This window comes from Erinaceus europaeus, unplaced genomic scaffold (genome assembly GCF_950295315.1).
Source record: "Erinaceus europaeus unplaced genomic scaffold, mEriEur2.1 scaffold_206, whole genome shotgun sequence".
NCBI classification, from domain to species: domain Eukaryota; kingdom Metazoa; phylum Chordata; class Mammalia; order Eulipotyphla; family Erinaceidae; genus Erinaceus; species Erinaceus europaeus.
Window position 1 is genome coordinate 190,916 of NW_026648004.1, and position 13,624 is coordinate 204,539.

The window sequence follows — 13,624 nt, forward strand, 5'->3', positions numbered from 1 at the left end:
AAAACAATTTTATTCTGATGACTTACTCCATTCCGGTGCCTCACTCCATTCCAAAGAGATCTAAGAGGATACCTATCTCAGAGACAAGAACCACAACTGCGTAGGTCCAAATCCCAGGGACTCTACTTTCTGGAGTTGTGGGGGTGACTTCCTGAGTTGCTAACTAGTTGATCAGAGGAGTTATATGAAGCAGTTGCTATTCCATGGCCATGCCTCCAGAAATCCCATTGTAGGAGAATGAGGAATTACTTTAATTACTACCTCCCTGGTATGTTAGGCGGTTGGCTGAAAAAATACTCATGAAATAGCATAGCTCATGTCTTACATACAGTAAACCTTTAGCAAACATTGGATTTCCTTTACTATGTCATTTGGAGCCAGAAGATATCAAGCCAAGTTTTACTATTGCCTCTTTGTAGCAGCTAGATACAAGGCAGGTGCTGTCTAAGTACACTTTGAATAAAAGAATGGTTTACTCTTTGTACCACAAATACAACTCTCTTGTTGGTTTATGGAGAGACATATTCTGCCAAATGGATCTTTCCAAATGGACTGTGGATTTCCTCCCTTTAGCTGACCTAGATTTTATATTTCCATAAGATCTCTCTCAGTAATATCTTTACTTAAATTTTGTTCTTAAAGCCTGGGAGGTGATTCAGTAGATAAAGTACATATCTTACCTTGTATGAGGTCCTGGATTCCTGGTACTATATTTGAGCACCATGGATAGCACCAAGTGAGTGATACTTTGGTGGTCTCTCTCTCCCCCTAAACATTTATAATAAGTGTTGGACTGGGGAGGAAACTCAGAGTCATTATGTATATGCAAGCCCTGGGTTCTTTTCCCGGCACAGTATAAAATGTAAGAAGTCTTTTATTATAGATATTTTTATTTACATGCTTGTTGCCTGCCTCTTCCAATGTACCAGAAGCTTTATGATGATTTGTATCTTTCTTATATATCATAATCTCCCTAGGTGGATAGTAACTGCTCAATAAAATATCTATACTCATACACTGAACCAACACCAGGGAGTTGGTTCAGTGTATGAGTATAGGACTTGCATGTTTGAGGCCTAACATTTAATCCCTAGCCCTACTTATGCTAGAGTGAAGTAGAGATTTAATTTCTTGTAAAAATCAGTCAATTTCTTTAAAAACAAAATATTTATGATATATATACATATATATATGTACATATATGAATAAATAGAAGCATTTTTCTTCTTTGTTGCTCCTTGCCTGGATGTATAAGTGCCAGGAAAGCAGTTTTGGCCTAGTCCATTTCCAGAACAGCTTATACTAGGAACTTAAAGCTGTAGCCATTCATTAGACTAGGAGACACTAATGAAAAGAAATGTCAAAGGAACAGAGCGGTAGAACATTCCAGATTGTTGTGTGTGGTCTCTGAACCCTGAGGTGGAAGTGATGGGACAGAATCAAGAATCTCAAAGTAGGCAGCATGGTTGGAACATGGTGAAAAAAGTTTTGATATGATGGCAGAAGCCAGCCCTAGATTGCTCTAGAACAGACCTTGATAGGAGCAATAATGATAGCAAGTCACTGGTTTTAAATGTTATTATTATTATTTTTTTAATTATTATTTAAAAAAAATTTTATTTATTCCCTTTGTTGCCCTTGTTGTTTTTATTGTTGTAGTAATTATTGTTGTTGTCATTGTTGGATAGGACAGAGAGAAATGGAGAGAGGAGGGGAAGACAGAGAGGAGGAGAGAAAGATAGACACCTGCAGATCTGCTTCACCGCCTGTGAAGCGACTCCCTTGCAGGTGGGGAGCTGGGGCTCGAACCGGGATCCTTATGCCGGTCCTTGTGCTTTGTGCCACCTGCGTTTAACCCGCTGTGCTACAGCCTGACTCCCAAATGTTATTATTTTTATTTGTGATTAATAGTAGGTTATAAAATTGTAAGTTATAGTTTATAGTACCATACCACACCCACTACCAAAATTCTGTCTCTCCATATTCCCACCTCCCAAAGATAACCACAAGAGTTCACTAAGCTTCAATTTATTGAGCATCTATTATGAGCTGAGCCTGGGTGGGTGGATGGAGAACAAGACCTTTTTTTTTTTCTTTTTTAAAACTATCTTAATTGTGATTTAATACTTATTTACAAAATTATGAGACATCAAGGGTATAATTCCACACCATTCCCATCACCAGAGGTCTGTGTCCCCACTTCCTTCATTGGAAACTACAGTACTTCTCCCAAGGTCATAGATACTGGTTGACTATTATTTCTATAACTATTTATATATATTTGGCCATTTTTTCTATGTTCCTGCCTTCTCTTCCTTTCTAAGTCACAACTACATCTACTTCTGAATATCCTTCCCTTTTTCCTCTTCTTTCTCCAGGTCTTGGGGTCTTGATGGAATTGGAGTTCAGGTCCCTCTAGTCATCTTCCTCCAACACTGCTCCCCCTCTTGGAGTATGGACCAAAATTCTTTTGGGGGTGTGGAAGGTGGAAGGTCTGGCTTTTGTAATTGCTACTATGCTGAATATGGGCATTGGCATGCCAATCCATATCCCCAGCCTAGTAGAGTAGGGCTCTGGAAAGGTAAGGTTCCAGGATACATTGATAAGTCGTCTGTCCAGGGAAGTAAGGATGGAATTGGTAGCATCTGCAACTTGGTGGCTAAAAGGCAGCACAATAGAAAGCAAAACAAAACAATAAAATTGGACAATAAACAGGAACCAAAAAGTAGGAATAGGTTAGATGAGAATTGGGATCTTAAGGTGGAGAGAAGCTAGGAATCTATTTTAGGTATCTTCCATGGGGACCATGACTTTATTATTTTTTGTTTAAGCTTGATAGCTAACATGCAGATCAACTAAAAACATTGTCTGGGAAGATGGTGTCAGAATTGAGAAAAGGACTAGAAAGCTATAATTGGGCAAAAAGTAGCTCTCAAACTTGAAGAAAGTATATATACAATTAACTGTTTACCCCCTCTATCTGACAACAGGGCCCACATATATTCACACAGGAGCCTGTGTAACCTCCTAGTCCCTGTCAGTCTGAGCTCACAGCCCATGGTCACAGCTGGGAACATTCTAGGCTGCACTCATTTCAGGACTAGTCTTCCTTGAGTGTCAGAGCAGGATGACTCAGTCTCCCTTCAGAGAGTGGGAAAATCCCAACTATTGCTGCTCTACAGTGAGAGCAAAGTCCTGGAGGGGCCCCAAAGAGGGCTTCCTGATAGAAATGACCAGTGATGGCAAAGAGAGAGATCTACTAGAGGACTAGGCTCATCACATCTGTGTGGGAATCCAGGGATCCTCTGACTAGGGCCACACATGATGGGATGGCCTAGTATTAGCCAAAAGGGCCATCACTGAGCAAGCTCTTGCCTTTTTGCAGCTTTTGTAGTTTTTTATTTATCTGATAAGCTTAGACTTTCAGTTGTTAAAGCGTTGAGAGTCATTTGTTGTATCCAAACCAGTATTAAGTTTGTGGGCAAGATACTGTTATTATCATTGAGGGACTCACAGAGGAATGGGGAAATAAGGGTGTGCGGGGTCACACAAGAAAGTGACCATGCATGTTGAAGGGTGCAATGAATGCAAGTGCAAAGAATAATATGGGCTTCTGTAGGGGGAGTAGCCTCCTTTGTGGATGCCCCGCCCCTGGAGGGGGGCTGCAAGTTAGCTGGGCATCAGGTGCTTAAGAAGAATCTTCCAAGTGAAGGGAAGGGTCCAAGTGGTCCATGTGTGTGAGAAGTTGTCTGATATGCAGGGATGTCAAGGTGGGAACTGGGAATGGACAGTAGGCTGGCTGAGCTGGTGAAGGAAGCTGGGCTGGCAAGAGGTGGGCTTTCTGCTTAGTCTGGCAGAGGCAGTGGCAGTTGTAGGGCAGGGTATAGTTTGGATTTTATGGTGTGAACAATGGCTGTGTGTGTGTGTGTGTGTGTGTGTGTGTGTGTGTGTGTGTGTGTGTGTGTGTGTGTGTTGGTATGGTTGGGCTGGAGCCAAGGTACTGCAGAAGTCCAGGGCAGTGTGGAGAAGAACTGAGCACTGGGGGGGGGGGGGGGGGTCAGGGCATAGTTTACCCTTAGAGCACACATTTCGTCATATGTGAGGATCTGGGTTTGAGTCCTAACTCCACATGGAAGCTGCATGCACAGCATCAGGGGAAGCTCCATGAATAGTGTATTGGTGCCTTGGTGTCTCTCCCCTCTCTTACTTCTCTCTGTATCTCTGAATCTGAGATGTAAAAGAGGGAGAAAAAAACCATTTGTTGGAGGTAGTGGAATTATATATATAAGATATCAGTAGGGAATTAAGAGTCAAAAAGGGGGCTGGAGTGCAGAAGGTGGAAGGCCTGGTTTCTGTAACTGCTTCTGCACTGAACATGGATGTTGGCAGGTCAATCCATACCCACAGCCTGCTTTGGTCCTTATTCTCAGAGGGATAAAGAATAAGGAACCTTCCAATGGAGGGGATGGGAGTCATATAATAAAAGATGTATTTTAGAGAAAAAAAGAGAAAAAAAATAAAACTATTATTGAAGCCAAAAACAAGGGAGGGAAATACTAGAAATAAATAAAAGTAGTGATTTGATTACAAAAACTTTTATCTTTCTGTGTGACTGAAGTTAAAGGGCAGTGGGCAAGTTTATTGCTAGCTAGGACTAAGAATTACTGGCATAGCACCTCTACCCCATTCCTCTCAGTACTAGGATGGAATAGAGAGAGGACTGGGGCATCACCCCCTCTCAGGCCTGGGAGTTTCCATCTCCTAGTTCCTCTGCTGATTTGGCTTCTGTTCCCAGCTCCTCCCCTGCCTGCCCCAAAATCTGTAGCTCCATTGTCAGCAAGGGGTATCTGGTGGGCTTCTATGTCAGGCTGTCAGATCTGGAGCAGTGGCTGCCCACACCACCTCCATCCAGAACTGTGAACCATGGCTTCCCTTTCAAGGACCACAGATCAGAGCCATCTAAAAGGGAACATTTGGGTGGGTGGAGATAACATAATGGTTATGCAAAGAGATTCTCATTCCTGAGGCTCCAAAGTCCCAGATTCAATCTCCCATTCTATTTTACCAGAGTTTAGTAGTGCTCTGGTAAGAACAACACCCCCCATACAAACAAACAAACAAAAAAAAAATCACTCAACAAAAAAATAGCACTTTGGCATTCCAGAATGCAGAACAATTAGCACCCATTAGCCTGATAGACTTAGAGATTATTGCTATTTTCTGTTTTACTGTTTTGTGGATTAATAAATTATATGAAGTATAAAAAAAAAGGCAGGTGCTGGTCAGTGGCATACTTGTTGAGTACACACAGTACAGTGTGCAAAGACCTGAGTTCAAGTCCCCAATACCAACCTGTTTGTGTGTTTGTGGGGCAGGGGGCTTCACAGCGGGCAAACAGTGTTGTAAGTGTCTGTCTCTCTTTCTCTCTCTCTCTCTCCTTTCCCTACCAACTTCTCTCTGTCTCTATTCAAAATAAATAAATAAATAAATAAATATCTTAAAAATATTACAGAAAAAAATGGGCAGCGTCAGTTGTACGAAGGATGCAGGTTGGGGAAAGAAATATCAGTTTCCTCAGACTCTGGAAGAGTCTACATCTGGGGTCATGGGAGGGCTTGTGGAGTCTGGGGAGTGGAGGAGTGGTGTTGGAGGACTGTGGAGAAATAAAAGTGCCTTGATCTCCTTGCTGGCCCCAGCTTCTGAATAAGGACTAGAAAGCTGGATCAGGGAGGAGAGTTGCTTTCCCAAATATGGGAAAAGTATATAAGTACTGTTAACTGTGAACCTTATTGATTTGGTCTGGGGCCCATATTTGTCGCAGGAGCCTGTGTAACCTCTGCATCCCTATAGGTCTGAGCTCTCATTCTGTGGTCATGGCTAGAAACATTCCAGGCTGCACTAATTGCAGGACTCATCTTTCTCGAGTGGTAGAGTATATCGGCCCAACCTCCCTTTGGAGAATGGGGCTATCCTTACCATTGTTGACTGTGGATGCCTTCTAGAAAGGTTTATCAGCTGCTGCCTCCACAGCTCCTGTGGGCCTTCTCCAGGTGGGCTGCAAGGTGAATGCTTTGTGAATTAGGCAATGAAGAGAGTAAGGGTGAAATACAACAACAGTTGCTAGTGTTGAGGATCAGGTAATGAGGTACAAGCCTTACCAGGTAGGACTTGGAGGGAGGCTTGGCATTTGAAGCAATGTTGGTGCATGCCCATAACCACCCCTGTCCTCATAGGGGCTGCCCATCCGTCAGGGGCTCAGGCTGTCAGGTGGGTTGTGGAGGGAGCCTGTGGGCCAGGGACGCTTCCCCTGACAGGGGAATCCTTCACTGTCAGCAGCTTTACCTCAGTGGCTTAATAAAGCCGTTCATCACCCTTTTCTAAGGCCAGGTATCTAAAAGCCTGCTTAATACCACCCTGGGGTGCAGAAGGCTGCAACAGTCTGGCTCACCTGAGACCAGAGAGCAGGGACATGGAGGCTGCTGCCTATTGGTTGGATCTTTGCTGCAGCCCAGGTGCAAACCCCGCTCAGAATTCCCCTCCATCTGGGTGCTAGCCTTTGTAGAGATCTCCCTGCTCCTGGCTGGCTGGGGGCCTTTGGTGTGACAAGCTGCACTGGGGCCCATTTGGGCCCAAGAACACTGAGGCTACCACTGGCTGTTTCACAGGGTGGGAACAGGTGTCTGCTACTCAGCTGCCATTGTGCTGCTGCTGACACAGGATCAGGGGTGTGGCTTCCTGGCTGCCATTGAGCACACAGAGTGGCTCTGGGGCTGGCCCTGCTGTTTGTGGGGGTGCTAACAAGGCTGGGCTCATGACTGGAATGTGAGTAAACTTAAGCTGATGAGTGTCCGTCCAATCAGGATTTATTTATTTTTAATTTTTAAATTTTTGACTTATAGTAGGTTACAAGCTTATAGTAGGTTACTTGTTATAGTGTGTAGTTCCATACCACATCCACCACCAGAGTTCTGTATCTCCACACTTCCACCTCTTAAAAATAACCACTACAGCTCTCACAATCTTACAGTTTGCTTGATTCCTTTTTTTTCTCAATGTCCTGTGTATCGGATCTCTAGATTCCACATATGAGTGAAACCGTCCAGTTATATCTCATTGCTTTAGTTATTTCACTAAGCACAATCACCTCCAATTCTATCCATTTTGTCTCAAAGGACACAATATCGTCTTTTTTGATTGCAGAGTACTATTCCATGGAGTACATATCCCATAACTTCTTTAGCCAGTCATCTGCTGATGGGCATTTAGGTTGCTTCCACTCTTTGACTATTATGAGTAATGGATCAATGAACATAGTGGTGCATATGCCCCTACAAATTAATGCTTCGCTATCCTTTGGATAAATGTACAGACTCTTTTTGGTAAGCACTTAGATGGTGCCCTTTATTTGCACACTGCCAGGAACTGGGTGTAGTCATGATCCCCTACTATGCAGATGGCAAGAGTGAGGTCTGGATAAGGGAGTCTTGTGTGATGTCAGAATCAGAGAACATGGAGCTGTGATTTGGATGTGGGTCTATCTGCCTCCTGGACTTTACTCTGCACTGCAACCCTTTGCTGGCTTGGGGGCTGGCTGCATCCTGAGCTTCCTGCCAGCAACTCAGTGAAGCAGCACCATGCTCCATCTTACTACCTGTGAAGAAGAGCCAGTTCAGAGGTGATAATTGCAGGACAAGGCCACACAACCAGAAACTCAGTGCTGGGATTCTTCCTGGGAGAAAGGAGAGCCAAACTAATGTTACTATTGTTGTTTCCATTTTTTCATTAGACCTGTGTGTTTTCAGATCTTTGAAGTCACTGACTTTCCTTTTTCTAAAAACAAGAAATCTGATGTGGGATAAAAAGAGCCAATGGAGCTGGAAAGACAATAAAATATTTATGCAAAAAAAAAAAAAACCTTCCATGCCTGAGGCTCTGAGGTCCCAGGTTCAATCCCCAGGCTCACCATAAGCCAGAGCTGTGCCCTGGTCTCTCTCTCTCTCTCTCTCTCTCTCTCTCTCTCTGTGTGTGTCTCTAATAAAATAAAATATCTTTAAAAAAAAGAACAGATGAAATTAACCTTTGGACTGTGAGCGCAAATAGTAGTTACCAGAAATGGGAAGACTGAGGGGGGCAGCCTGTATCAGGACAAGTGGAGACTCACAGCTTGATGTTCAGCAATGCACACCTGAAACCTACACCATCAGGAATTAGGGGACCTCTTTTTGCCCTCCCCAGCCCCCAAAACCACTGATGGGCTCCAAAGAGTAATTGACTAACTGCTCCATAACTTGAGGCCAGACATACAAGTGGCATAGAAAATGAATTGATTCATTAATGCATAGTCAATGCACTACTTAAATTGTTAGCCCTCTGTGGGAGCAGAACTCAGCTTCATCACAAAGTTCACCAGGTGGGTTGTTCTTCACTCATGTGGAAGGTTAGTGCTGAGTGACAGAAGCCTGTGGTCAGGTGCAAGAGGTACATAGATAAGCACTTTATTGTCAGCAAGATGTAGAATAACTCCTATATTTCCCACCAACGCTGCCTGGGGAGGAATCAACAGTGCCAGGGTCCCTGGGAATGCTGAGAACCTTTGGAGAATATTTCCCTTTCTGATTTCTCTCCCTTAGGCCTAAGAACCTTTCTACTGTCCCCTGCCTTGCTGTGGGGATGGTGGTTTTTGCTTTACCTGCCCCCTTTTCCCCTCTGGCAGTGCCCTCTTCTGGACAGCTCAACAAATAACCCCTGCCTACCTGTCCCAGGCCTACCCAAACACAGCTTTGACCAGCAGCTGTATTAGTTGAGCTAATTCTGTCAACGTATGCCTTTTGTACCCAGGATGTGCCTGTTAAATTTGTTAAAGAATACCCCAGGCGAAGACATCATTACACTTCCCAACTCATCTATCTTTTACTTCGAATTAATTCTTTTTTTTTTCCCCTCTCTCTTCACCTCCTCCATAAATCCTGGTGCACTTAATTAATTTCAGTTCCACTGTAAGGTCCATAATACAGAATTGTTCAAGCAAACACAAAATTAATTATTCTATTTACAGCCTTCTCATTGAGAGGAGCATTTCATCTTTCATAATTACATTTTGGAATGTCCAATTATGAATTCAGGCGCCTGCTGTTTTGCATACGGGGACAGTCCCCATGTGTCCTCGAGGTAGGGGAGTTGGGCTGGTGGTCTCTAGCGCCTTTCTGTCACTGACCCAGGCACAGCTGGTGCAATGCCTGAAGGACCATTAAAGGAGATATTGTGGCTGGGGCAAGATCACAAGTTCTGGCAAAGAGGAGAGTCCAGAGATGGGGTGAAGGGAAGCAGAAGGAAGGTGGGGGGGAGAAAGGGTAAGAAGTACCAGTTTAATTGCGATCTCATTGTAAGAGCATGAGCCTTCAGATGGAAGGGAACAGACCCCATTCATCTTGCCAGGTGGCAGGGGAAGATTCTGAGGTTTTTTACAAGACAGAGAGCCAGGCACATGCATGCCATCTCACGTTGGTCTTAGCCTGGTTCTCCAGCATGAACCCTAGAGCTTGACTCTATTTATTTGTTTATTTATTTATTTATTTATTACTGCCACCAAGATTATTGCTGGGGTTTGGTTTCGGCACTCCTGACAGCCTTCCCCCCATTTTCCCCCTTTCTATTATACTTGATAGGACCTAGAGAAATTCAGAGAAGAGGGGAGAGAGAGGGAGAGAGAAAGATAGACACCTGCAGATCTGCTTCACTGCTCATGAAATGCCTACCCATAGGTGGAGATTGGGGGCTCAAACCAGGTCCTTTTGAATGGTAATATGTGCTTTATTTTTATTTTTATTTTTATTTTATTTTATTTATTTATTTTTCCTCCAGGGTAATCTCTGGGGCTCAGTGCCTCTACTATGAATCCACTTCTCCTGGAGGTCATTTTTCCCATTTTGTTGCCCTTGTTGTTGTTTTATTACTATTGCCATTGCTATTGTTGTTGTTGTTGGATAGGACAGAGAGAAGTTGAGAGAGGAGGGGAAGGCAGAGAGGTAGTCAGAGAGATAGACACCTGCAGATCTGCTTCACCAATTGTGAAGCGACCCTCCTGCAGGTGGGGAGCTGCGGGCTCTGTCTGGAATCCTCATGCTGGTTCTTGCACTTAGCATTATGTGCGCTTAACTTGTGCTACCGCCCACAACCCTTGAATGGTAATATGTGCTCTTCACCAGGTGTGCCACAGCCTCATGCCTGACTTTTATTCCTTTTCAGACTCCTGACCAATTGGTCGACTTTTTTTTGTTTTTCTTTCCCTACAGGGTTATCGGTGGGGCTTGGTGCTGGCACCATGAGTCCACGGCTCCTGGCAGCCATTTTCTTTTCTTTTTTCTTTTCTTTTTTCTTTTCTTTTCTTTTCTTTTCTTTTCTTTTCTTTTCTTTTCTTTTCTTTTCTTTTCTTTTCTTTTCTTTCCTTTCCTTTCCTTTCCTTTCCTTTCCTTTCCTTTCCTTTCCTTTTCTTTTCTTTTCTTTTCTTTTCTTTCTCTTCTCTTCCCTTCCCCTCCCTTCTCTTCTTTTCTTTTATTCTCTTTTCTCTTCTCTTTTTTTCTTTTTACTGGATAGAACAGAGAGAAATTGAGAGGGGGGAGATTAGGAGAAAGAAAGACAAAACACCTACAGACCTGCTTCACCACTTGTGAAGTGTCCCCCCTGCAAGTAGGGAGTGGGGCTCGAACCTGGATCCTTGTATAGGTCCTTATGTTTTATACTATGTGCACTTAACAGAGTGCACTTCCCCCCCCCCCAGCCCCAGTCCATCAGCTAGACCACTTTTAGCCTGAGTTTTACAAGAATTTCAGACTCTAGGTCAAAGCACAGCTGGTGGATGAGGAGAGACTCACTCTTTGCTCACTAAGGTTGCTTTCTATCTCTCAAGATGAGTACCAGCAGTGCCTCTAGGACCAGGGTGGGAAGGATACTTGCTGTTTGTTCAGAGCTCTGCTTTGGATACCCTAACGCTGGCCCAAGGGGCAGCTATTTGGTTGCACCATGGGGTTTAATCTCATAGGTTTTAAGAGATGGCAAAAGAAACTGTTTAGAGAATTAAGAAAAAAAAAAAGTCAGCATTTTGGGGCCAGTGGGGTGGCTCAGTGGGCAGAGAACATGTCTTCCATATGTGAGGGTGTGGGTTCATGTAAGGTGACATCATCACATCATCATGTAAGGTGACATCATCACATGACATCATCACATGTCTTCCATATGTGAGGGTGTGGGTTCATGTAAGGTGACATCATCACATGTAAGGTGACATCATCACATCACATCACCATGGTCAGCACTAAGGGAGCTCCAAAGATGGTGGAGCAGTGTTTTGGTTTCTCACTCACCTCTTCCTTCCTTGCTAGTTATCTCCACTTTAAAATATAGAGGCCATGGCGAGCATAGGCCTTGCATACAATAGACCCCAACCTTTATCCCTGGCACTTCATATGCCAGAACTGGGTTAAGGAGAAAGCAACAATATAGATATTGACTCAGAGATATTACATATGCACGAGGCCTTAGTTTTAATCCCTAGCACTGTATTAAGATATCAGCTTCTATCTGACCCATATTTAGATGAAATAAACATAACTACTTAAAACAAGTCAAAATAAATTCTTAAGTAATTTACTTAAAGCAGGGTTCAATTTTTGGAGGACCCACTGGTCCTGTCTAGGAAATTACTCTTTTCTTCCCTTCCCATTCCTTATTTGTCATATAAGAGGGAGTAGTAAAAATAATAAAAAATTTATTGTAAGCACTCCTAATTACATATCCAAAGGATATAAAAACAGTAATTCAAAGGATGTATGTAACACAAATTCTGTAACTGCTTTATTCACAATTGCCAAGGGGTGGAATCAACCTCAATGCTCATTGACAGACAGCTGGATGGAGCAAGTTATGGAACATATATTCAATGGAATTCTACTCTGTAATTTAAAAAGATGACGTTGTGTCCAGGACAACATGAATGGAACTGGAGGTAATTATGCTTATTGAAGTAACGAAAGAAGTGAAAAGCAAGACAACTTCTGGGCAATTCCACTCATGTGGAATGTAGAGAACTGAATACATGAACTACATAAATAAAAAAGGAAAAATTATCTCTTAAGATCATGAAAACTGTGGTGGTTATTGTTTGGATAGGAACAAACTTTGATGATGGGTGTGGAACTATATATCCCTGTAATTTTATACTTTTGTAAACCATGATTAAAAAGAGGAAGAAAAAAAAAGAAAGAAAGAAATCTGTTGTGTTTCTTCTAAATTCGAGGCATCAAGCTAGGAGCTGGTTTGATATTTTCCACATATTGCTTAGCTCATGCTCACAGTTGTCCTATGGTATTCAGAGTTGGGTTTCTGGCACCTGGGAACTTAATCTCAGACAAGTGTGACTGTGTTCCAGGCCTCTTGAATGGGTAGTGGGGAAACAGTTTACCTCACAAAGACAGTGAGGCGTAGTTTCAGAACTAGACTCTGGATTCAGAATGTCTGAGCTTGAATCCCCTTACCAGGACTTTCCAATTTCTTTTGGCAACTTACTAAATTTCTCTGTGCCTCAGTTTCCTTACTGGAATTGGGGTAACATGTCATGGCTCATTGAGTGAGATTTGTCTGAATCTGCCCTTAGATAGTCCTAGCTTAAACCAGAAAGGTACCACTATGGGCCAAGATGCTTTCTGGAAATGAATGTACCATCTAGTTCACAATGGTTGATGCCTGGGGCTTGCTAGTGCTTTCAGAGTGGGGCAGGGATTAGCATGAAGTGATATGAAAGGCCTCACATATCTATCACACCCTTCACTTACATTTTTTAATAGAATTTTTTTCTTTTTTTAATATTTATTTTATTTATTCCCCTTTTTTGCCCATGTTGTTGTTGTTATTGTTGTTGTTATTGACGTCATTGTTGTTGGATAGGACAGAGAGAAATGGAGAGAGGAAGGGAAGACAGAGAGGAGGAGAGAAAGATAGACACCTGCAGACCTGCTTCACTGCCTGTGAAGCGACTCCCCTGCAGATGGGGAATTGGGGGCTTGAACCAGGATCCTTATGTTGGTCCTTGAACTTTGCGCCACATGCGCTTAACCTGCTGCACTACCACCCGACTTCCCACTTACATTTTTATCTCCTGTGTTTCTGCCAGATTAAATCCCTCTGATGGCTGCCTGACTCATTTTGAATAGAAATATGCTCTTTAAAAAAATAAAATGTAATTTTTTATCTTTATTTATTTGTTGGATAGAAACAGTCAGAAATTGAGAGGAAAGGGAGATGAAGAAGAGAGACAGAGACTCCTGCAGCCTGCCTCACCACTCTCAAAGCTTCCCCTGTGCAGGTGGGGATTGGGGGGCTTGAACCTAGGTCCTTGTGCACTATAATATGGTGTGCTCAACCAGGTGTGCCACCACCCAGCCCCCAAATGCAATGTTTTAATACAACAAAAATCGATGACAAAGACTTGCTAAAGGAACATAGTGATATTACATTTGTATAAGATACTGACCTATTTTTTTGGGAACTTAGTTTACATCCCCTCCCCTCCCTTCCCCAGGGTCTTTGCTTTGATACAATACACCTTGTCCAATCCACATTTCATTTTGTT